Here is a 25,990-nt window from a genome sequence, read left to right as displayed (position 1 = left end):
AAAAAGTTTGAAAACACTTTATGAATGCAAATCATATGTCATAGTTGACCACGATTCCAGGTGGATCATTCTAATGCTCCTTTTCATCATTAATAATGTAAACTGAGGAGAATGAATAGGAAGAAAAGTCCTGAGAATCTTCAAGAAAAAATGTTAGTAATAGGGACGAGAGACACCAAAGGTAAGAAGAGGGTACGTTCTACATCGATGATTAGGAAGATAACAGCGTTCAAGAAAAATCGTAATGAAAAAAGGTAATCATATGGAGTTTTTAGGATTGAATCCACACACGAAGGGTGATATTTTTCTCAGTCTCATATGTTTTTTTCTTTAGATAGCACGGAAGATAGAAATATAATTAAGGTTGTTATAGTTAACGTTATGAAAATAATTATATATATTGAAGATTTATGAGGTGAAAGTGTTGAATGTTGATGAAAGTATTTTCTTTTTTGGGAATTTTCTTTCTTTTTGGGTCATCCTGCCTCGGTGGGAGACGACCGACAAGTTGGTAAAAAAAAATGTTAAGATTGTTTTTTCTAATTGATTTAAGCCTTTCAGCTGGAAGCTAAATGTACATATACTAAAAAATTATCTACCCCATTAATAAATGAAAACATAAAGGAAAAATCATACTACATCAACAAAATGTTATTATCAAGCATTTGTAAAGTCGACAGAAACAAAGTGAGAGAAGTGAGGCGTCAATAATTTTATTTCTACAAGTATATGTACAAGGTATACAGTCCTAGCTGGCATCAGTGACATACTACTATATAGAACATGAATGGGTAAATGTGGACAACCGATGTAAGGAAACACTCCCAATGTTTCTACCCTCACCGGGAATAGAATCTGGAACCTCAGTGTGTGAAGCAAGAGCTTTTGCCACCAGGCTACCCAATGATTACATGAAGGCTGTGGAATCCAGTTGCTACAAAGAAAGTAGTTCCGTAAATTGAATCTGCAATAGAAAAAGAGGCTTCTGTAAATTCATAAGCTTCAAGTAAGGGGAAGTAAATCCCAAAGATGATAGAATTACTTCTGAGTGGTTGAAGTTTAGGAATACGTAGAGTGCTCGAGCAACAGTTGGGAGGGAAGAGAGGAGAATAGAGGTGCTGAGTAGAGGCACTTGGAAGGGGTTGAATTCCTTCTGGAGGCCAGAATATACTGATTTCGATTGTAGGTGCAAGTCTTCTGTAGAAGAAGGAAAAGAAGAATAAGACTTCTGAGGCAATAAATAGGATTATACCTCATCGGAGTCATTTTATAACAATTTGTGTAGGAAGAACCCAATGGAAATAAGTCACTCTGACTTTTCTGGGTTATCATAGGTTCTTTACACAAATGCTGCTATGTATGATAATCTATGTAACTGTATTTGTGCATAGCTGAATAAACTTACTTTCTTGCCTTGTTGGGTGATACGGATCACAACATAATAGAGGTATAGACATGTATGCACAGGGCTCCGGACCAGTAAAATGTGAGCAGTCATGAAGGTCTCTTCACGAAATTCAATTTCAATAACAAAAACATACAATGGGATCAAGTAAACCATGTCCTAAATGAAACAAGCTTGGAAGATATCCTATGCAACACGGACCTGAACATCTGCTTTGAAAAAAATAAATTCTGTGGTTCTTGAGACACATTCCACATTCTCAAGACACATTCCATTAAAAAGAATGAGAAGATGTAAACTAGAAAGAGAGAGACGTTCCCTATACAGACAAAGGCGAAGAGTCACAGAGCTGCTGAATGGGGTCAATACGTATATCTGAAATACGAAGGGAAGCACTAGTCAATGAAATTGCAAATATTGAACTTAAGCTGAAGGAATCTTATAGGAGACAAGAATCATGGGAAGAACTAAAAGCCATAAAGGAAATTAAAAAAAAACAAAATACTTCGTCTCTTATGCCAAATCTAAGGGAAAAATAACATCCAGTATTGGGCCCCTGTTTAGGCGGGATGGGACATACACAGATGATAGCCAAGAAATGAGTGAGATACTAAAGTCCCAATATGACTCAGTGTTCAGCAATCCACTGCTCACTCTAAGGGTCGACAGTCCAAATGGATTCTTTATGAATGAAACCCAAAATTTGGCCATCCCAAAACTCTCGGATATTATTATAACTCCACAAGATTTTGAAGAGTCAATTAATGACATGCCCATGCACTCTGCCCCAGGCCCAGACTTGTGGAACTCCGTGTTCATCAAGAACTGCAAGAAGTCCCTATCGTGTGCCTTCAGCATTTTATGGAAAGGGCACATGGACACAGGGGTCATGCCACACACACTAAAAACAACAGACATAGCCCCACTCCACAAAGGTGGCAGTAAAGCAATTGCAAAAACTACAGACCGACAGCACTAACATCCCATATAAAAATCTTTGAGAGGCCAACCACCTAGATACCCATCAGTTACACAACCCAGGGCAACACTGGTTTAGAGCAGGTCGCTCCTGCCTGTCCCAGGTTCTGGACCATTATGACAAGGTCCTGGATACGGTAGAGGATAAACAAAATACAGATGTAGTATACACAGACTTTGCAAAAGCTTTCGACAAGTGTGACCATGGTGTAATAACACATAAAATGCAGGATAAAGGAATAACGGGAAAAGTTGGTAGATGGATCTACAACTTTCTGACAAATATAACACAAAGAATAATAGTAAACAGAGTAAAGTCCCAGGCAGCCATGGTAAAAAGCTCTGTTCCACAAGGCACAGTACTTGCTCCCATTCTATTCCTCATCCTCATTTCTGACATAGAGATGTAAGCCATAGAGTTTGAAATTAAATTTAAGTGTTTTGAGGGCATATTTAGGGCTTAAACTATAAGAATAGGCATTTATAGGTATTTTTTTAACTGTGTCCAGAATTCACGGTTTTTCCAAATTCGCGAGTGGTCTTGCAACGTAACCCCCGCAAATTTGGGGGGACTACTGTATATCAAAGGTATATCCTGACTGCCACGACTGAGACTGAGGTCATATATTGCAATGAACTCCTAACATGATGAGAATTTTGCTTTGTATTGGTACTATTAATTAAATTCAAGGAGGGAAGACTGTGATGTTCCTAAATCATTTACAGGAATAGTTTTATCCTTTTATACTTATCCACAGGGATTATTGTAATTCATGCACATTGCATACTTGAATTTTTTTTTTGACTCACAAAATCGTAATGACACGATTGCAAACAAACCATACCACGGGTGGGGTGTGAACCCGCGGTCAGAGAGTTTTGAGATTCTGACTGCGGGTTCAAACCCCACCTGTGATATGGTTTGGAGTTTTTTTTAATGATCTGAGTAGCACTGGACTTTTCAGTGCTTATTTTCTTTATTAGGGAATAAAGCCAGTGTTTATTTTCATTTTCATCATATTATGATTCTTCTTTCAGTTATTACTGTGTGTTCTTTTGTACTATTTCAGGTAAGTCTTGCACTGAGTCATATAGTCATATAAAGCCTGGGAAGTAGCAGGCAAATGTTTCACTCACCACAATGATACTGAATTTCTCTATTCCCTAACTCTATGACTCACGAAATCGTAATGACATGATTGCAAACAAACCATACCACGGGCGGGATTTGAACCTGTGGTCAGAGAGTCTCAAAACCGTCGCGTTAGCCACTGGGCCAGCTAGCTTCAATAAGATTCGTCCAACTAGGTATATTTCTACACCATAGGAAGGTTAGCATAGGCACCACTGTGACCACAAATGCAAGTTTTTACAGACAAATCTCCCGCTAGCATGGCCGTGACGAACTCTAGCTCAAGTCCCCTCAAAGCTGGCTCAGTGGCTAACACGACAGTCTGGAGTTTTGAGACTCTCTGACCGCGGGTTCAAATCCCGCCCGTGGTATGGTTTGTTTGCAATCGTGTCATTACGATTTCGTGAGTCATGTTGACGGCTCCGAGGGGACTTGAGCTAGAGTTCGTCACGGCCATGCTAGCGGTAGATTCGTCTGTAAAAACTTGCATTTGTGGTCACAGTGGTGCCTATGCTAACCTTCCTATGGTGTAGAAATATACCTAGTTGGACGAATCTTATTGAAGCTAGCTGGCCCAGTGGGTAACGCGACGGTTTTGAGACTCTCTGACCACAGGTTCAAATCCCGCCTGTGGTATGGTTTCCCTAACTCTATCCCTGAAAAAAAATCTGAGAGTTACTTAATACTGACTTAACAATAATCATCCTACAGTGACTAAAGCTATATCCCATAAGGGTGTAGCTTCTGAACGAATTAATATACTGAAGAGTCATACCTTGAAACTAATATCAATCTTTGGCGGACTCCTCATCTTGGATAATATGTGGACGAGAGTTTAACAGGCCTAGAAGAGGGGAAGGATCCATTACACTCACCAGAGAAATGAACTTCATTCAGAATCCTTTTTAAAGACATCTTCACAGTGGACTACTGCATTTGTACAGCTTAAGGTATACATTAAATTCACAAATAAAAGAAGTGGTCATTTACTATATGTAAGTTTTATTTACATCAAAATAAATACTTTATAACTGTATTATACTACAGGTATATAATGTAGGAAACTAGCACACTGTATCACACTTACAATAATAAGAAAATGTGAACAAATGTTGGTAACATTAACATACATTTGGTAAAAGCTGTACCCAGTATTAAGTATTTTAACAAAATGAAAAAATAGTAGATTTTAAAATGTTAATTTTTTATAAAAGTAACATAGTTTTTGCACAAAAATATATAATAATTTTTAATATTTTTTCATTAAATTATTTAACTAAGACAAAGCTACACTGAACCCCCATTTAACAACATTTTGCATAACAATTTTGAATGATAACCTAAGCCCACTCCCCAGCTTAACTATAGCTCCCACTTGTTTAGCAACTAAATTTTAGGATACCAACCATGACCCACCCTCCCTGATAATAAGTGACTGCTTCCTCTTAAAATGATTTGGCGGCATAACCAACAAACACGTCTTGAAGAAAAAAAAAAACCACACACACGCTCGCTCATATACAACAAGCCTATTGTCTAATCGACATGTGCCTAGGACAGAATGGTAACTAACACACACAGTGCTTCATATTCTTTGCATCAGCTATAATGTGAGGAAAATGGGGATAATGTTTATAAAAACTTATTACCACCGTGGAATTGAGTATTTGAAAGAGAAGTAATGTCAAAACAAAGTTGAACATTCCACAGATGGTTCCATTGCTTAACTGAGAAATATTGATGTTATTATCCACTGTTTGAAGATTTCATAGACAAAAATAAAAATATTGAGGAGACTTCTTGAAACATCACATGTTTCTGTTAATGATAGTTTTAAATACTAAATTGTTGGTCATGTAGATGTATGTTAGTGGGAGCTGGGTCATGCATAATTCAAAGCACCCTTAAATTTGTTGTAAGTGGCCTTAGACATGTTTAGTGGGTGTGTGCAGTATAAAAATCTACCATGCAATGCATGATAGAACAGATAACTTCTGGGCCTGATGACACTGGAGGACAGGAGAGTTAGGGAAGACATGATAACGACATACAAAATACTGCGAGGAATTGACAAGGTGGACAGAGACAGGATGTTCCAGAGATGGGACACAGAAACAACGGGTCACAATTGGAAATTGAAGACTCAGATGAGTCAAAGGGATGTTAGGAAGCATTTCTTTAGTCATAGAGTTGTCAGGAAGTGGGATATTTTGGCAAGTGACATAGTGGAGGCAGGAACCATACATAGTTTTAAGATGAGGTTCGATAAAGTTCATGGAGCAGGGGGAGAGAGGACCTAGTAGCGATCAGTGAAGAGGCAGGGCCAGGAGCTATGGCTCGATACTTGCAACCACAAATAAGTGAGTACACACACACACACACACACACACATACATGCATGCATGCACACACACACATATGTAACATTATCCCCATTTTACTCAATTTTAACTCATGACTTCTGGTGAGTGTACATTGTTTAAGTTTCACCCTTGACAAAAAATTTAAGAGGAATTAAAACTGGAATATTATCACCCCTGTTTTCCTCGCAAGTCATAGAATGGGGCTTTTATGGAAAAATGTGATTTACTTAAGAATTTATCACTTAACAATCAATTAATCTGGTCCCTACCAAGGTTGTTAAGCAAGGGTTCTGTACTGTGCTTGGTGGAAGATAAACTCATAAGCTGAATTTTGTTATGCAGAATTCAGAAAGACCAGGAACCTAAAAGCAAAACTGAATTAAAAAAAAACTTGCACTCACTGAAATAGTAATGTAGCCATAAAGTTACACATCATTTAATATATTCTCCAGTTATGATTGCCTTAATTTGTTACTCTTAACTTAAGGTGTACACCATTACTAATGATAGGGAACCTACAGATGTAAACAAGTCTCAACAACAGTTAAATAATATACAAGACACTGACAAATGACTTACCTAAATACTATATATTAGTCATGTAGCCTTCTACAATATTCACTTAAGGCCAGTTATAACCATTCTAATTTTTTTTTTTTTTTTTTTGGGGGGGGGGGGGGGCCAAAATCTATGACTTCTGCTAATAAAAGGCTAATATTGTATTTGGAAATTTTGTTTTTCATCAAAATTGCACACCGTACTGCATATATTTTGACAATACAAACATCACTAGGCAACAATTTTTATAAAACCTAATATAGTACCATTCTATCAAAAACATTTAGCTTTCATTTCAGTAAAAAAAAAAAAAATCTCTTATCACATGGTTCACAAAAACTGAATCCATAATGTTACTTAAATGATGACTGAGAGTTTATATTGTTATAGAGTGGCTCATACTCTAGTAACATCTCTATTATTACTGAATGTCTAAGCATGTAATACAGTCAGAGTCTTGCTCAAACTCTAATAAACATCACTATAATATGTGACTATAATATAAACATTAAACTCTTACAACATTCAACATAGAGTCTACATCAGCATAATAGCAACATATGCTTCCATAAATTACTATCACTTTTATTTCAGAATAATGGTGTTCCAACAATTTTACCTCTAATATATAACAGACAACCCTTATGATAACTGGTTACTATTACTATTGTTATTACTAAATTATTATCATCATTTTTAATGGGAAGTGCTTAAATCCACAGGGGTCACAATGCCTAACTAATGGTAAATAATCAGATTTGGTCCAAGGTGAGTATAGTTCCATTTGCCTTAATCAAATCCTTTCACTATAATGAAGGCACCCATTCCTTGAAATCTGTGAACACTAGTGCCTTGACTCTGCTAGTGGTCAATATACTGCACTCTTCTATGACTTGTATAAAAATCAATATAAATTTATTTAATTAATGAGAAACAATAAAAAAAAATTAGGAATCTAAGATAAATCTTAAAATGGCAACTTGCTCCTGGTGGAAGTTAATGTAATAACAATATCAAGCTAATCTTTGCTAGAAAATTGAGAATGATCCAATTATTAATGCACAGTTTCTACATTGCTCCATCACAAATGTCTTTGCAGGGTTGTGTTCAAATGGTGATTGTCATTACTGTATATATAATCACAAAAAGGTAACTTGTCATGCCTGCTATACTATAGTAGGACAAAAAAAACACAAGGGAATAAAGATGAACTTTATCACTTGTGATGTCCAAACAATAGCACTATGAGCTTTGTATTAGTTTTTACAGATCACATTGTAATGTTTCAAAAATATATTGTAATAATTACAAATATAAATCATAATTTGTTTATAATTATTGAAACAAAGATTAAATCATATTAATATTTGATTTGCAACTAATAAAACCTTATTTTACATTTTCTCAAATACCCGTAGGTTATTCAATACTGTGGCTGCAACATCTCACAAGTAACCCAGAATCTGGCCACAGAACCCAGTTAACTTTCAGCCTGCTCTGGACTGTTAAAAAGAGAACTGGGAGAAAGCACTATTTCTCTTTCTCTTACAATGATAACTGTTTAGAATGCACTGAAATGTCATTTAGATTCAGCTCCAATTTGTGGGTTAGTTGTGAAGTGACTTGTAGGTTAAAGATAAATGTGTTAAAAACAAGGTGAAGACAGAACAAGTCATATTAAAAAAAAAAAAAAAAAGGCAAACCCATCAAAAATGAAAAGGAAAACTGACAAGGTTGTGAATTGCTTGCTAGTTCACAATATATAAAATAACAACAGTGTTAGAAAACTGACACAAAATTATCAGGAATATTAAATTTATGATCATTTAAATTTCAGTACAGAAATATAAACTTTATATATATACAGTGGAACCTTGACTTATGAGTTTAATCCATTCCGTGACCTAGCTCGTAACTCAATTTACTTAAATATCAAATCAATTTTCCTCATTTAAATTAACTGAAAAGCCATTAACCCATTCCTGCACTCTGGAGACAAGACAAAATACTTGAATATGACACTAATATCACTGTACAGCTTATTTATCTCTCTCAATTCATCTGATATGACATAATAAACAATATAATTAACACAGAAATATGATATATACCCTAGAATGAATAAAACAGGCCATAATATGGTGGCAGCGGTGGAAGTGTCTGCCATTTCCTGTTTAACTTTGACTATAGTATCTTCCCATGCTCTTATTGTAAGAGAAAACAGAGTATTTGTGAGGCTAACTGCAAAAATATTGTATAAAAAGCATAATAAATCATAATACACTACAGAATGTAAAGAAATGTTAAACTGTTTATATAAGGAGTATATGTACTTACACACTTGGAGCAGAGATGGTGGGGGGATGTTGAGGGTGGGGGAGGTTGAGGCAGCGGCGTATGTCAGTGGCCCTGTAAACCTCCAACAAAAATATTGTTTTGTTTGATCGCTGAACTTTACTGATACAATTTGTTTTGTTTAATCACTAAACATAATTGATGCAGCTTAGTATCTACATATCGTAGATGTACGAAGCTGGTTTTGCCTGGCTAAATCCATGCAAATCATCGTTCTTTTCTTCTCGGTACTGTCCTTTTCACTTATTTTCTTAGAACCCATGGTTAGAAAAAAGAAATTTCACCAAATGACTGTAAAAACAAAAACAAATGCAAGCAAGCACGAGAGAACTGCTCCTACAGCGATATAAACGTATACTGCTTACCGGATGTTTAGGCATCAGCTGTGCCAACTAGCGGCAGCATCCTGAATTATTATTACGTACGTAATATGTATTATTATTATTAATTTAGTTAACTGAAGCTCTATCATTATTATAATAGTTATTATTATTATTATTAATTTAGGGAACTGAAGCTCTATTATAATAATAATAATAATATCATCATTATTAATTTAGGTAACTAGAGCACAGATCCAATTCCCTAGATCAAGAGCCCCTCACCAGCATCAAAGAACCTTGATGCTGGTGAGAGGCTCTTGATCTAGGGAATTGGATGTGTTCTAGTTACCTAAATTAATAATAATAATAGTAATATTATTATTATTAAAATAATAATGAACGTCGCCAACTCAGTGTACTGTTTACCTCGCTGTAAGAGCAGTTCTCTCATGCTTTGCTTACATTTTTGAGCCATTTGGCCAAATTTTGTTTTTCTACGCATGGGTCCTAAGAAAGTAAGTGTAAAGGACAATGCTGAGAAGAAAAAGAGAATGATTTCCATGGAATTAAAGCATGAAATCAAAGAGAAACAAGTGAGGTGTCCAGGTTTTGCGTTGATGGGGAAACAGGGGGAGCTGGCTCGTAACTCAGAGCAAAAAATCGACCCAGGGACGTCTCGTATTTAAAAAAACTCATACCTTGGGGCACTCGTAAGTCAAGGTTCCACTGTATGTATGTACTCACCTAATTGTGGTTGCAGGGGTCAAGACACAGCTCCTGGCCCTGCCTCTTCACTGATCACTACTAGGTTCTCTCTCTGCTTCCTGAGCTATGTATGGTTCCTGCCTCCACTACATCACTTGCTAGACTATTCCACTTCCTAACAACTCTATGACTGAAGAAATACTTCCTAATATCATGTGTATGTATGTATGTATGTATATATGTATGTATATATATATATATATATATATATATATATATATATATATATATATATATATATATATATATATATATATATTATATGTATGTCGTGCCGAATAGGCAGAACTTGCGATCTTGTCTTAAATAGCAACGTTCATCTTATCACATAGGACAAACGAAAATTTGTGTATGCAATAATTTCACCAAAATCATTCTGAACCTAACAAAAAAAATATATTTCACTGTGTTTGTTTAGTATTAAATTATAGTAAACAAATCTAAAATATATTTAGTTGGGTTAGGCTAAAATAAATTGCTCTTGTTATAATAAGGTTAGGTAAGTTTTCTAAGATACTTTTGATGCAAAATTATAAGTTTTTACATTAACATTAATGAAAAAAATATAACTTTAAACGTATAAGAGAAAATTTTAGAAAGGACTTAATTTTAAATGAGTTCTTGCTAATTGACCAGTTTTACCTATTCGGCACGACATATATGTTCGTATATATATACAGTGGACCCTCGCATACCGTTGGCATCACATAACGTTAAATCCGCAGAGCGATACATTTTATCGCTAAAATTTTGCCTCGCATAGCGCTAAAAAACTCGCTCAACGCTATTCGTCCGAGACGCGTCTATGTGCGGCCTGAGCCAGCCTCATGTGTTCCGCCGGTGGCATTGTTTACAAGCCAGCCTCCGCGGTAACATCCAAGCATACAATCGGAACATTTCGTATTATTACAGCGTTTTTGGTGATTTCATCTGCAAAATAAGCGACCATGGGCCCCAAGAAAGCTTCTAGTGCCAACCCTACAGGAATAAGGGTGAGAATTACTATAGAGATGAAGAAAGAGATCATTGCTAAGTATGAAAGTGGAGTACGTGTCTCCGAGCTGGCCAGGTTGTATAGTAAACCCCAATCAACCATCGCTACTATTGTGTCCAACAAAACGGCAATCAAGGAAGCTGTTCTTGCCAAAGGTGCAACTGTGTTTTCGAAACAGAGATCGCAAGTGATAGAAGATGTTGAGAGACTCTTATTGGTGTGGATAAACAAAAAACAGATAGCAGGAGATAGCATCTCTCAAGCGATCATAAGTAAAAAGGCTAGGAAGTTGCATCAGGATTTAATTAGAAAAATGCCTGCAACTAGTGATGTGAGTGAATTTAAGGCCAGCAAAGGTTGATTTGAGAGATTTAAGAAGCGTAGTGGCATACATAGTGTGATAAGGCATGGTGAGGCTGCCAGTTCGGACCACAAAGCAGCTGAAAAATATGTGCAGGAATTCAAGGAGTACATAGACAGTGAAGGACTGAAACCTGAACAAGTGTTTAATTGTGACGAAACAGGCCTGTTTTGGAAGAAAATGCCAAGCAGGACCTACATTACTCAGGAGGAAAAGGCACTCCCAGGACATAAGCCTATGAAAGACAGGCTTACTCTGTTAATGTGTGCCAATGCTAGTGGTGATTGCAAAGTGAAGCCTTTATTAGTGTATCACTCTGAAACTCCCAGAGCGTTCAGGCAAAAGAATATCCTCAAGGCTAATTTGTGTGTGCTGTGAAGGGCAAACAGTAAGGCATGGATCACTAGGGACTTTTTCTATGACTGGTTACACCAAGCATTTACCCCCAATGTGAAAAATTACCTAACTGAAAAGAAATTAGACCTTAAGTGCCTCCTGGTGTTAGACAATGCCCCTGGTCATCCTACAGACTTGGCAGAGCGACTTTGTGGGGACACGAGCTTCATTAAGGTCAAGTTTTTGCCTCCTAATACCACTCCTCTCCTGCAGCCCATATACCAGCAGGTTATTGCAAATTTCAAAAAACTGTACACAAAAGCTCTGTTTGAAAGGTGCTAGTGACCTCAGAAACTCGATTGACTCTAAGAGAGTTTTGGAGAGATCACTTTAATATCCTCAATTGTGTAAACCTTATAGGTAAGGCTTGGGAGGGAGTGACTAAGAGGACCTTGAACTCTGCTTGGAAGAAACTGTGGCCAGAATGTGTAGACAAAAGGGATTTTGAAGGATTTGAAGCTAACCCTGAGAGGCGTAGGCCAGTTGAGGAATCAAGTGTGGCATTGGGGAAGTCCTTGGGGTTGGAGGTTAGTGGGGAGGATGTGGAAGAGTTGGTGGAGGAGGACAATGAAGAACTAACCACTGATGAGCTGCTAGATCATCTTCAACAGCAAGAGGCCACACCTAAGGAAAGTGCTTCGGAGGAGGGGAGAGAGAAATTGAAGAAGTTGCCTACTTCAAAGATTAAGGAAATCTGTGCAATGTGGCTTAAAGAGCAAACCTTTATGGATGAAAATCACCCTCAGACAGCTGTTGCAAGCCATGTTGGCAACCTGTTCACTAACAGTGTTGTGAACCACTTTAGTAAAGTCATAAAGAAACGAGAGGTACAGACCTCTATGGACAGATATGTTGTGCGACAGAAGTCCAGTGACTCTAAAACTGGTCCTAGTAGCATTAAAAGAAGAAGGGAAGTAACCCCGAAAAAGGACTTGCCACCTCAAGTCCTAATGGATGGGGAATCCCCTACTAAACACTAACACCATCAACACTCTCCCCTCCTCCCATCCCATCAATCATCACCAGATCTTCAATAAAGGTAAGTGTCATGTAACTGTGCATGTCTTCTTCAGTTTGTGTGTATTAAAATTAATATTTCATGTGGTAAAAATTTTGGGAGTCTTGCACGGATTAATTTGATTTCCATTATTTCTTATGGGGAAAATTAACTCGACTAACGATAATTTCGATTAACGATGAGCTCTCAGGAACGGATTATCGCTGGTCGAGGGTCCACTGTATATATATATTGTACATACTGTATTAGGAGTTTACAATAAAAATATTAATATTAATCTTATTACAAAGTTTTTCTCGAGTGCAAAAACAGTACCAGTTACAGAAAGAGGACCAGTATAGAAAGAGGGCTGGTACAGAAAGAGGACCAGTATAAAAAGTGGACCAGTTTAGAAAGAGGACCGGTATAGAAACAGGACCGGTATAGAAAGTTTTAGTTTTGTACATTATTCATATTTAAGACTTGCCCTTGCTAATATATTTTTCACATAAATAATTTGAAATATAATTTACTCAAAATAATTTAGCATTGAAAATCAATATCTGGTCATTAACTTTGTCAATGAATGACAAACTTATGTAACTTTTCATCCATAACTACAATGAGTGCCTAAAAGAAACATACAAGTTTTATACATGTTGAATGCTTTGTGGAAAACATTCTTAGTTTATAATTTAGACCCTGTTAACTAAAACAAACTAATGAGCAATTGTACTGCATTGTTTTCAGCTTTAGTAAGAGAAAACAAAACTTATGAAAGTATAATGGATGCAAGAAAACATGCATAATTAAATGTCTCAAAGAATTAATATTCAGAAAATATATAAAATTAAAAACTAAACATAAATAACTTCAGTCATAAATAAATAAGTATATATATGATATGACATAGGACATAATGACAGCAGTTTGTTTAGACATAGTATTAGTAGGTAAAAGGTTGGTGGATAGCCTTCAGGATGTGCATGTTTAGAGGGGTAAAAGATATATATCAGATCATTATTTAGTACATGTACTAGCTACACCACTAAATAACTACAGTGAGAGTAATAGGTCAATGGAGTACAAGGAGAATATCATCAATAGGTAAGAGAGAAGTGAAAGTTATTAAATTAGAGGAGTTTCTAAGGGTAAATATAAGCCACTATCAGGAGAAAGATGGGCTAGAAAGGGGATCAGGTAATGAAAAGGGAATCAAAGAGGTATGGGGTAAATTTAAGAATGTTGTGTTAGTGTGTGCAGCAGAAGTTTGAGAGTACAGGAGGGTGGGCATGGGAGGGAAGAGGAGAGATTTGCCAATGAGGCAAAGAGGATGACACAGGAAAAACTTAGCATGAGAGTTTTATAATGTAGAAGTGGTTTGCAGAGGATGAAGTAATGGAGAGTGGTGAGGGAGTATAAAAGGAGAGGAAATGAGAGAGTGGGTTAGGTTTTATCAACAAATTTTGCCAAGAATAAGAAAAAAATTTGGACTGAGATCAGTAAGCTGAGAAAGCTTAGGGAATAAATGGATTTAACCTCTTGACTGTCGCAACCCCAAATCCGGAGGTGTCTCCTGATGTCGCAAAATTTCCGAAAAGACAATTATTTTTATGAAATTACAGAGAATCTTATCCCAATTGTAATGACACTAAATGAACGAAATTTGATGGAAAACTGACAGAATTATGCTCTCATGAAGTTAGCGACCTCGGCGATATTTACGAATTGGCAATTTCACCCACTTTGAGCCCTATTTTTGGCTAATTCTATTGTTCCAGTCAATCAAACTCATAGCTATTTCTTTAGAACTCCATTTTTTTCTATTGACTGAGTACAAGAAACTGCCCATTTACCAATTTCAACTACCCAATAACGTGGTCAGAAATTTGCAATTTGGCCAATTTCACAAAAATTAAAAAATATGACAATTTCAAAATAGGGTCCAGAATGAACAATGCAGACATTCCTGGCTCTAAAATAACATTTTCTTTGTTCATCAGTCACGTCTCCAGGCGCCTCTGATATTACTCGTGCTTTCTATTTTGAATTTTTATTCAAAACAAAAAATGGAAGATTTACTGTTATGCAGACTACTGCAATATTGTAATAATTTTATAAATAATGTCAACCCATTCATGACTGCATATTAGAATGGCTACTTGGACATTTATTGGAAAATGACATCATTTGTTTACTTTTGAACATCAGCCAAAATCAAACATTTCCCCTAATTTGAGGTCCATTTCAAGGTTCTTTTCATAGTAAAACTAATCAAAATCTCCTCTATTTCTATAATGTGTTTTCCATTCTATCAAATGAGACCAAGAAAACGAGAAAACAACCATAAATACTACACAAAAATAGACCACAAAATCGGCATTTTAATTAAAAAAAACGGTCAGAGGTTTTGTTTCTCATTATGCACTGCGTGCTGCAGGATTTTTTTATATGGTGCACACAGACCCATTCTCTCACATGTGGGCCTACCAGCTTTCTCCTGCTTGATTTGAAGCCGCTAGAATTTACGAGTATATATACGTCGAACACGGTGGCTCATAAGACGTATATATACGACTGAAACAGCCAAAGGGTTAATAGTGAAAATGAAGAAGGGCAATTATTAGATGGAGAGGTGGAGGTACTGGGAAGATGGAGGAAACATTTTGAGTAGTTAAATGTTGAAGGCATGCAGGCAGTACATCAATGTATCAGGGAGGGAGGTATAACACCTTTGTAGGAGACAGAGCTAGATGTGAGTGTGAAGGAAGTGCATAAGAAAGTGTGTAGAATGAAAGAGGTTAAAGCAGCTGGGACAAAAATGTTAAGAGCACATAGGGATGTAGTTTTGGAGAAAGTGGTTGGTGCATTTGTTCAATATATGCATGAAAGTAGAGAAGGTACCTGGGGATTTAAAAACAGCATGCATAGTTCCTTAGTTTAAGGGAAAAGAGGATAAGAGTTTAAGAATTATAGAGGAATAAGTCTATTGAGAATACCAGGTAAGTGTATGATAAGTTATTATTGAAAGAATTAAGGGTAAGACAAAGAGTAGGATTGCAGAGGAAGTTGGAAGTTTTAGGAAGGGTTGAGGATGTGTAAACCAAGTGTTTACATTGAAGCACACAAGTTAACAATTCTCAGATAAAGGTATGGAGCATTTTGTTGCATTGTGGATTTAGAAAAGGCATATAATAAGGAAGACAGGGGAGCAATGTGACAAATGTTGCAAATGAATGGAATAGGTGATATTTTATTAACTCTTTTATTGTCGACAGCCCCGATTCTTAACTCGCTCTCCATGTCAAAAAATATTCAAAAAAAAAAAAAAAATCTTACCAAAATGAAAGGGTTAAAGGCAGTAGTTTTTGTGACAAGTGAGGTTCAGGTTAGCACATGTAGGAGAGGGGCAGATTATTTTTCGGTGAGAGTAGGTCTTAGGGCTGTGTGATGTCACCATGGTTGTTTAACATATTTGTAGAGAGGTTTTAAAAGAGGTAAGTACTAGGGTGATGGGGAGAGATGTGGGATTAAAAGATTGTGAGCTAATACAAAGTGGGAGTTGTCAGTTTCTTTTTCCCAGTGACACATTTCCTTTGGGAAATTCTGAAGAGAATCTGCGAAGGTTAACAGATGAATTTGAGATGGTGTGTAAAAGGAAATTAAAACTGAACATAGGAAAGAGCATAGTAATGAGAGTAAGAATGAAAGATGAGGCAAATCATACAACTGATGAGGGGTAAAAAGATATGTGGTGCATTAATTAAAGAACTGTTTCAGTGGAAGCAAAATAGAGTAATGTACCAGAGTTTAGTGGTACCAACACTAATACATATATGGAATTTTAAACATTGCAGCAAGGTGGAGGTTGGAGATAGTGGAAATGTTATGCTTGAGAACAAAGTGTAGAGTGAATATGAAGAGAATATGTAGACTGTTCAAATGACTGAGGAATTGTTGAAGTGGTTTGGGCATACAGAGAAGAAAGCAAAATAGGATGACTAGGCAGGCATATAAATCTGGGGGAAAAGGTAAAGATGGGCAAGTGTCATCCCAAGAAGCATTATAGAGAAGGGATAAGGGAGGCTTTGAGTGTTTAAGATTTAGACATGTTAGATAGGGGTGAGTGAAGGCAAGTGGGTTTTATGATTTGGTGTTGGAGTGAGAGCAGGGTAACATTTATGAGAAATTCAAGAACACCAGTTAGCTGAACTTGAGCCACAGAGGTGGGATTTAATGTCTGCGCTCTGGAGGGACGGGGATGTTGCAGTTCTGGAGGTTGTTTGAGTGATGATGTTGGCACACTTCTGGCAAGACAGTGATTGAATGATTGTGAAAATGTTTCTTCTTTTTCAGGTGACCCTAACTTAGAAGGAGATAACCGAAGTGTTGAAAACTTCAGCCATATTTTCCTAAATTTACAAGACATGAAAAGTGTTATAATTTACAAGATAACCCAGTTCATCAAGAGCTGCAAAAAAAATCCTATCATGTGCCGTAAATATTCTATGAAGAGGAAGCCTAGACATGAGGCATCCCAGAGTCATTCAAAACCACTGATATAGTTGCAATCTACAAGGGCAGTGACAAAACAATAGCAAAGAGCTAAAAGACAATAACACTAACATCCCACTTTATAAAAATCATTGAAAAGTTTTTAAGAAGCAAGACCACTAGCCATATGTATTTAAAACAATTGCACAACCCAGGGCAGAACAGGTTTAGAGCAGGTCTCCTTTGACTCTTGCAACGACTGAATTTTTACGTCATGGTCTTGGATGCACTGGAAGACGAACAAAATGTGTACATAGTATACTATGCACAGACTGTCAAAGCCATCAATAAATTTGACCATGTTGTAATAAAGCAACAAATGAGTGCAAAAAGAATAACTGGGAAAGTGTGCAGATGTCTTTTTAAAATTCTAACATAAAGTAAAAAATAATAGTAGAGAGAGTTAAGTCAGAGGCTGCCACAGTGAAAAGCTTCAGTGGCAGGTCATCATGTGAATGAGACCTGCATCAGGAAACACATGTACTGTTTCCTAATGAATCATACCTAACTTAACCCCATCCTTTTCCTTATCCTCAGACAGTGACATAAATCATAGCACCATATCTTTGCAAATGATACTAAAACTGCCATCAGAGTGACATCCACTGAAGACACTGTAAATCTCTAAGTGGATATAAACCAAATCTTCCAGTGGGCTGCAGGAAATACAATGATATTCCATGAGGAAAATTTTCATTTACTGGTATGGAAAATTTAAGGAAATAAACACTAGAATGGAGTATAAAAATAATTCTTACCATGCAATAAAGTAAAAAACTAATGTGAAAGACCTAGGAGCAATAATGCCAGAGGATCTCACTTTCAAGGATCACAACAGTGTTGTTATTTCAAATGCGAGGAAAATGATAGGATGGAAAATGAGTCCCCTTCAACACAAGGGATGCCCAATCCAATGATGATCTTTAGGTAGGCATACTGCTGTACACTAACATTACCTTTAAGGCAGGCAACACTGCAGATCTACAGTATGTACAGAGAACCCTCACAGCTATGTAAGTTTAGTCAAGCACTTTAATTACTGGAAATGTGTGAAGTCCTTCAACCTGTACTCATTCAACATCAAGGAAAGAAATCTATATCATCATTTATGCCTGGAAAATACTAGAGGAATTGGTCCCAAATCTGCACACACTTTACCTCCTACAAAGTATCATGTACTATGTAACATCGTGTACCACTTATGTCCAAAGGTATACAAACTATGGCACTCTGTACTCATCTGCAGCAGTGTCTGGGAAATTTATGACATTAAATGACAGGTCATGAGGGTGGAGCATGAGCAGGCAGAGATAGACAGGTCATGGAGAAGCTTGAAAGTCAAATCAACCTCAGCTTAACTAATGAGAATCAATACTTGCTCATTATAATCACCCTACATCAGAAGTTATTTTAGTACAGGTACATTCACCATGATCATCCTACATCACAAGTTATTTCAGTGGAAGTACACTCACCACATACAAGAATATAAATGGTATACAATATCAACAAGCTGATGAATAAGACAAATGTGAAACACATGGTTATTGTGATTGCAGAAACACACCAGAGTAACAGGCTTCTTCAGTTGAAAACAGGCAATTGTAACACAAGAGACAGTAGAAGTAGAGAAGTAATACTTGAGGTGATAATTCATGTCCTAGATAGAAGGTGGTCAGTCCCTTAGCCTACAGCAGAGACTTTTATGCTGGAGCTCAGTGAGGCATAGCAACTGAAGTTAACTGTTTAGCATGATTTAATTGCACTAGTGGGCCAGGCTCATCTGTGATGCCATCTCTTAACTTCTACAGCTGACATCAAACTCCATTATATAAGTCTTTAGCAGCATGCCTATGCTTATGGCTAAGGGACTGTTCACATCAAACTATCTCTCCGCTTCTACTGTCACCACTATTATACTCACCTGAAGACTGACACATAGGCCAGATGTTTCCACAGTAAAGATAACAGTGTAGCACATGCCTCTTACTCGTCATCAAAAGATATCTTAGTGAAGTATCAACCCATACATCAGAAACAAAGGGCCTTCCAAGGAATCAGTGACAGGTACTGGCCAAAGTATCAGTGACAGATGGGTACTGGCCAAAGTATCAGTGACAGATGGGTACTGGCCAAAGTATCAGTGACAGATGGGTACTGGCCAGAGCATCAGCAACAGATGGGTACTGACCAGAGCATCAGTGACAGATGGGTACTGGCCAGAGCATCAGTGACAGATGGGTACTGGCCAGAGCATCAGTGACAGATGGGTGCTGGCCAAAGCATCAGTGACAGATGTGACAGATGGGCACTGGCCAAAGCATCAGTGACAGATGGGCACTGGCCAAAGCATCAGTGACAGATGGGCACTGGCCAAAGCATCAGTGACAGATGGGCACTGGCCAAAGCATCAGTGACAGATGGGCACTGGCCAAAGCATCAGTAACAGATGGGCACTGGCCAAAGCATCAGTGACAGATGGTTACTGGCCAAAGCATCAGTGACAGATGGTTACTGGCCAAAGCATCAGTGACAGATGGTTACTGGGCAAAGCATCAGTGACAGATGGGTACTGGGCAAAGCATCAGTGACAGATGGGTACTGGGCAAAGCATCAGTGACAGATGGGTACTGGGCAAAGCATCAGTGACAGATGGGTACTGGGCAAAGCATCAGTGACAGATGGGTACTGGCCAAAGCATCAGTGACAGATGGGTACTGGCCAAAGCATCAGTGACAGATGGGTACTGGCCAAAGCATCAGTGACAGATGGGTACTGGCCAGAGCATCAGTGACAGATGGGTACTGGCCAGAGCATCAGTGACAGATGGGTACTGGCCAAAGCATCAGTGACAGATGGGTACTGGCCAAAGCATCAGTGACAGATGGGTACTGGCCAAAGCATCAGTGACAGATGGGTACTGGCCAAAGCATCAGTGACAGATGGGTACTGGCCAAAGCATCAGTGACAGATGGGTACTGGCCAAAGCATCAGTGACAGATGGGTACTGGCCAGAGCATCAGTGACAGATGGGTACTGGCCAGAGCATCAGTGACAGATGGGTACTGGCCAGAGCATCAGTGACAGATGGGTACTGGCCAAAGCATCAGTGACAGATGGGTACTGGCCAAAGCATCAGTGACAGATGGGTACTGGCCAAAGCATCAGTGACAGATGGGTACTGGCCAAAGCATCAGTGACAGATGGGTACTGGCCATCTGTCATTGATTCATTTACTTAAGTAAATAAATCTGAAAAATGTGCTGATACATTTAGAATACTAATATTAAAAATGAGCTAAAAACAGTAAAATTAATAATTTATAAGACTAAATATTTTTATTACTTTAACCTGTAAACGGTCCAAACGTATACGTTTTTTCAACATTTGAAAGTATGTAAAAAAGTAGATCTTTTTTGTTTTTTTTACATTTGAAAATGTGTAAAAAAACTTTGATCTACTTTTTTTTTGTTATATTTAAAAATATGTAAAAAACGTAGATCTGCTTGGACCGTTTACGGGTTAAATGCATATATCAAAATTATTCAAGAAGCTATTAATGAACTCAAGGTACGCCAGTTCCGGCATTCATTTGATAGCATGGGCTACTTTTGTCGAATACAAATGTGCAAGACTGAGAAAGCCTTCTGCAAAATGAGTCTCATTTATCAATTTGTTGGTATTGCATATCACAGTAATATGACGCACAAGATTATATACTCGAATGAGGTCAAAGGATTTGAAGTGACAGGATACAGCAATTTGACATGGTCCCTATAAACACTTTAATTAGTTATTTATGACTGTAGGTTGGAGCACAATAATAAAGACATTATTAAACACTGTAGGCAAACAATGAGCCACTTCCTTCCAGCCTACAGTAAACTAGAAGCTCTTCAAGAACAAAATGAACCACCTAAGTACCTCTTTCAGGCTGTATCTACCAGCTGAAATAGCACTAATTTAATGTTAAACATGAGTGAAAATGAAAACAAACTTGCACTGTATTGCTTAGATAACACACCCACCGTCATTTGATAAAAATAAGTGCTATCTTATTGCCAAGTTATCTTTTTGGTTGAAAATATTTTACAAAACAACTATGCTGCTCCTCACTTTACAGTGGTTCGACTCTACGATGATCACTTTTGTGAGATTTGCAAAATCTGAAAGACAAATACAGGATGCTCTTGCTTGCTTTAAAGAAATTTATAAAAGAAAAAAAAAGTAAACTATTCAGCCAAAACTTGATATATTCATGAAGCCTTGTGCTTGTTCCTGAACCATCAAGTGCTGATGACCCAGTGCCTTCCTCCCCACCATCATCAAGTGCTGATGACCCAGTGCCTTCCTCCCCACCATCATCAAGTGTTGATGCCCCAGTGCCTTCCTCCCCACCATCAAGTGTTGACGACCCAGTGCCTTCCTCCCTATCACCATTATCATCCAGTAATTAATGTCAATTCTATGCTTCATAAGAGTCTTCAGGCCCAATGTGATTTCAGCTGACTATATTAATGGTGAGTACTTGTACACCATATCACTACATGTACTGTACCTGTATCATCCTTGGGTAATCAAGTCAATGTACTGTAAAACTTTTTTTTTTTTTGTATTGATTGGATAAACTTTTATTCATTTATTTACCTTTCAATACTGGTGTTTAGTCTGTTGCAGTAATTATTTTTTACTTAATCATTGACATTAGTTATTTATTTGCTTATTTATTCATGATATCAAATATTCATATTCAACTTATGGTGAGGGAAATTTTCTGGTCTCAGAAATACTGCCTAAGTACAGTATTTGAGACATTTCATCAACAAAATTTTGAATGATTCAAGATCCTCAGGCTTGGGTAGTGCAGCATCACTTAACTAAGTTTGAGCATTATACCAATGACCACAATACATCATGTCTAGATCCCTGACATGAAAATAACTTCTTCAATGATAATATAACATACGAGTCATGTAAAACAAACCTTGACAATATTAAAAAACATGAAGCGAACGAAACTTAGGAGAGAATTCAGCAGTTCAAGAACTCAGACGTCCAGATGTTGTAACAAGGACTGAAAAACTTGACAAGTTTGAGTTTGAAAACGGTTATGAAGAAATGGTAGCCACTATTCCCAACAACAGAACTTTACAAACATCTCTTGGAATCCTATTCCAAGTCACAAACAACAGCATCTAAATATAAATGTAATGGTGTTCATGTCACCACAAACAAAATTTGACCTTCAAAAATCAACCAGCATCTTATATGGTAAAGGTCACGCTTGGGGTCCAAGCTTAGATCTTGATATCCTCCTAGTTAACCTTAAACTGTCCAAACATCGATATGTGTTGATGTGCGTAGCACTCCGAACGTAGATCTACGTTTTTTTGCGTGCTTTCAAGTTAAACTACCAGGAGCAGTCAGTGGAACTGACCTATAAAATAAAACAAACATTCACAGAGGCATGAAATGCTTCAATTACCATCTAATGTTCAACAGGCAACAAAATAATTGTTTGTCCATTGTAAATACCTGGCAGCCACTTTCTTTTTTCTTTGGTAGTACCGACTGATATGCCAGTACAGTGGTCCCTTGAGTTACGATATTAATCCATTCCTGAAGACATATCGTATCTCCAAAATATCCCAACTCAAACCCCAAAATACATAGTTTTATGGTAATTCATTCCTAGATGCCAGGATGCTCCCAACCTGCCCTTAGATGGTTTTTTGTTGTTTCAACGCTCTGGAGTTCTCAGTGATAAACAAGCATAGTGTGCAGCCTGCAGTCCATGCTTGTTTATCAGAATTTTCACCCAGGGCAGGGCAGGGCAGGGCAGGGCAAGGCAAGGCAGGGCAAGGCAAGGCAGGGCAAGGCAAGGCAGGGCAAGGCAAGGCAGGGCAGGGCAAGGCAAGGCAGGGCAGGGCAGGGCAAGGCAGGGCAAGGCAGGGCAAGGCAGGGCAAGGCAGGGCAAGGCAGGGCAAGGCAGGGCAAGGCAGGGCAAGGCAGGGCAAGGCAGGGCAAGGCAGGGCAGGGCAGGGCAGGGCAGGGCAGGGCAGGGCAGGGCAAGGCAGGGCAAGGCAGGGCAAGGCAGGGCAAGGCAGGGCAAGGCAGGGCAAGGCAGGGCAAGGCAGGGCAAGGCAGGGCAGGCAGACTGACAAAAGAATTGCAGACTTAATATTAACACTCATTGTCACTGTCTCCCACCATCCACATCTGGTACATGTATGATTGCCCTCCCTCACTCCCATCACCATCCCTCCCACTCACGTCTAACATTCCATCCACCATCACTCCATTTAAGATCTTTTCATTACCCTATCTTCTCCCCGGGCTGAGAACCACCCTTTCCCGCTGACCATCATACATGTGATGTATTTCAAATTTTACATCACAATTCAAAGATAGTTTTCTTTATGAGGGAAAAATCATTACTCAAAATTATTTTAACTCTAGTCCATCATAACTCAAGGGACCACTGTACTATGTGCTGGCATGTCGTGCAAGACAGGTATACAATACCGACAAGATGAAAGTTAAGACACTTGTGCAACATCTAGTTATCTTTATTGTAGACGTTTCGCTATCCAGTGGCTTTATCAATACAGATTCTTGGACATAATTAGAAAACAGAAGAACTATACAAAAGATGAGGTAATCAATCCCTCAGCCTTGGAGGTGGTGTTTAGAGCACCGTGGTTGTAGAGATTCTGAAGCACAGGCAAGGTGACTGGTGCTTATATAGGTGTCAGTGAATAGGGATGTGTAGCAGATGAGGGCATAGTCACTGGTAGGCAGGATTCCCAAGTGGAAATAGGTCCTACCCAAAGATAACCAGATGTTGCACAAGTGTCTTAACTTTCATCTTGTCGGTATTATATACCTGTCTTGTACAACTTGTAAGGCACTGCAACATCATGGTATCTTGGTTCAGAGGACATCTAGATGACCTTCTTCATGGCTACTATAACTAACCCATCAATTTGGGTAGGACCTACTTCCACTGGGGAATACCGGCTACCAGTGACTATTCCCTCGTCTGCTACACGTCCCTATTCACTGATGTCTCTATAAGCGCCAGTCTCCTTGCCTGTGCTTCAGAATCTCTACAACCACGGTGCTCTAAACACCACCTCCAAGGCTGAGGGACTGATTACCTCATCTTTTGTATATAGTTCTTCTGTTTTCTAATTATGTCCAAGAATCTGTATTGATAAAGCCACTGGATGGCGAAACGTCTACAATAAAGATAACTAGATGTTGCATGAGTGTCTTAACTTTCATTATATGCTGTCATATTAATTGTCACCAATATGAGAGAACTGAGGACTGTACAAATTAATCAATGTACAAACTATACTTTAATAATAATATTAGTATTAGGGTATTGTTGCTGTTGTTGCTGTTATTATTTTATTATTAATTTATTAACACAATGGCCTATTCCCACCACGGCAGGGTGGCCCAAAAAAGGAACACTTTCACCATCATTCACTCCATCACTGTCTTGCCAGAAGAGTGCTTTACACTACAGTTTTTAAACTGCAACATTAACACCCCTCCTTCAGAGTGCAGGCACTGTACTTCCCATCTCCAGGACTCAAGTCTGGCCTGCCGGTTTTCCTGAATCCCTTCATAAATGTTACTTTGCTCACACTCCAACAGCAAGTCAAGTATTAAAAACCATTTGTCTCCATTCACTCCTATCAAACACGCTCACGCATGCCTGCTGGAAGTCCAAGCCCCTCGCACACAAAACTTCCTTTACCCCCTCCCTCCAACCTTTCCTAGGCTGACCCCTACCCCCACCTTCCTTCCACTACAGACTGATACACTCTTGAAGTCATTCTGTTTCGCTCCATTCTCTCTACATGTCCGAACCACCTCAACAACCCTTCCTCAGCCCTCTGGACAACAGTTTTGGTAATCCCGCACCTCCTCCTAACTTCCAAACTACGAATTCTCTGCATTATATTCACACCACACATTGCCCTCAGACATGACATTTCCACTGCCTCCAGCCTTCTCCTCGCTGCAACATTCATCACCCATGCTTCACACCCATATAAGAGCATTGGTAAAACTATACTCTCATACATTGTTGTTGTTATTATTATTATTATTATTATTATTCTCAGATTTCCTGTGCGCAGGAAAAGGATGTACACTCTGCTAGATGAGTATTACTTTATTAATGCAATATTAAATAGTAATATTGTGCCATGAGTGTACCATCATGTGGTGCTAAACAATGGTATGTGATGATGAATGATGTCATGCGATCAGGTAGCAAAGGTGGTGTACCAGATGCTAGCTGTTACTTTAGATTGAACACGGTACAGGTTATTGTACTCCTCTGCTGATGTGGCCATTTTCCCATACCCTTTAGGGTCTCAGCTGACCTTCCTCCTTATGAATTATATTTGTTCTTTAGTAATGATTCAGACATCTGACAAGAGAGGCTATCTTGACAGTTGACTGACGTAAATGACTTACTTTGATCACTTATGGTGGAATCAGTAGATAACTGAATATCACTGGATATTTTCACTCGCTTCTCTCTTGGATCAGAACAGAGGCGTTGCTAGACTTGGTGTCACCCGGGGGGGCAGAATCTCTGGTGTCACCCAGGGCAGCATCTTTGGTGTCACCCCCATAAAATTCAAGGGAGGGGGGATGGGGAGAGTAAACTCCAGTTACGTCACTACTGCATGCCCAGTGACAAATGTTTAGCAATGAGAATGTTTAAGGGCCATAAAGTGAACAGGAGAATACTTCTCAACTTTATTAATGATTAAATAATTGT

The 25,990-nt window shown here is 38.2% G+C and overlaps 1 protein-coding gene across 1 annotated transcript in view; it reads right to left on the bottom strand.

Annotated features, from left to right (window-relative positions):
• Nucleotides 1–693: 693 nt before the first annotated feature.
• Nucleotides 694–25,990, bottom strand: part of Cds (CDP-diacylglycerol synthase) — a 194,793-nt gene continuing 169,496 nt past the window's right edge. Inside the window, exon 12 of the mRNA XM_070092531.1 lies at nucleotides 694–964. The gene's annotated coding sequence lies outside the window, so the exon portion shown is untranslated. The remainder of the gene's footprint in view (nucleotides 965–25,990) is intronic.

Source organism: Cherax quadricarinatus, chromosome 39 (assembly GCF_038502225.1).
Source record: "Cherax quadricarinatus isolate ZL_2023a chromosome 39, ASM3850222v1, whole genome shotgun sequence".
Classification (NCBI taxonomy): Eukaryota; Metazoa; Arthropoda; class Malacostraca; order Decapoda; family Parastacidae; genus Cherax; species Cherax quadricarinatus.
Note: the sequence above shows the minus strand (reverse complement) of the source record. Positions and strands in the feature narration are given on the sequence as shown.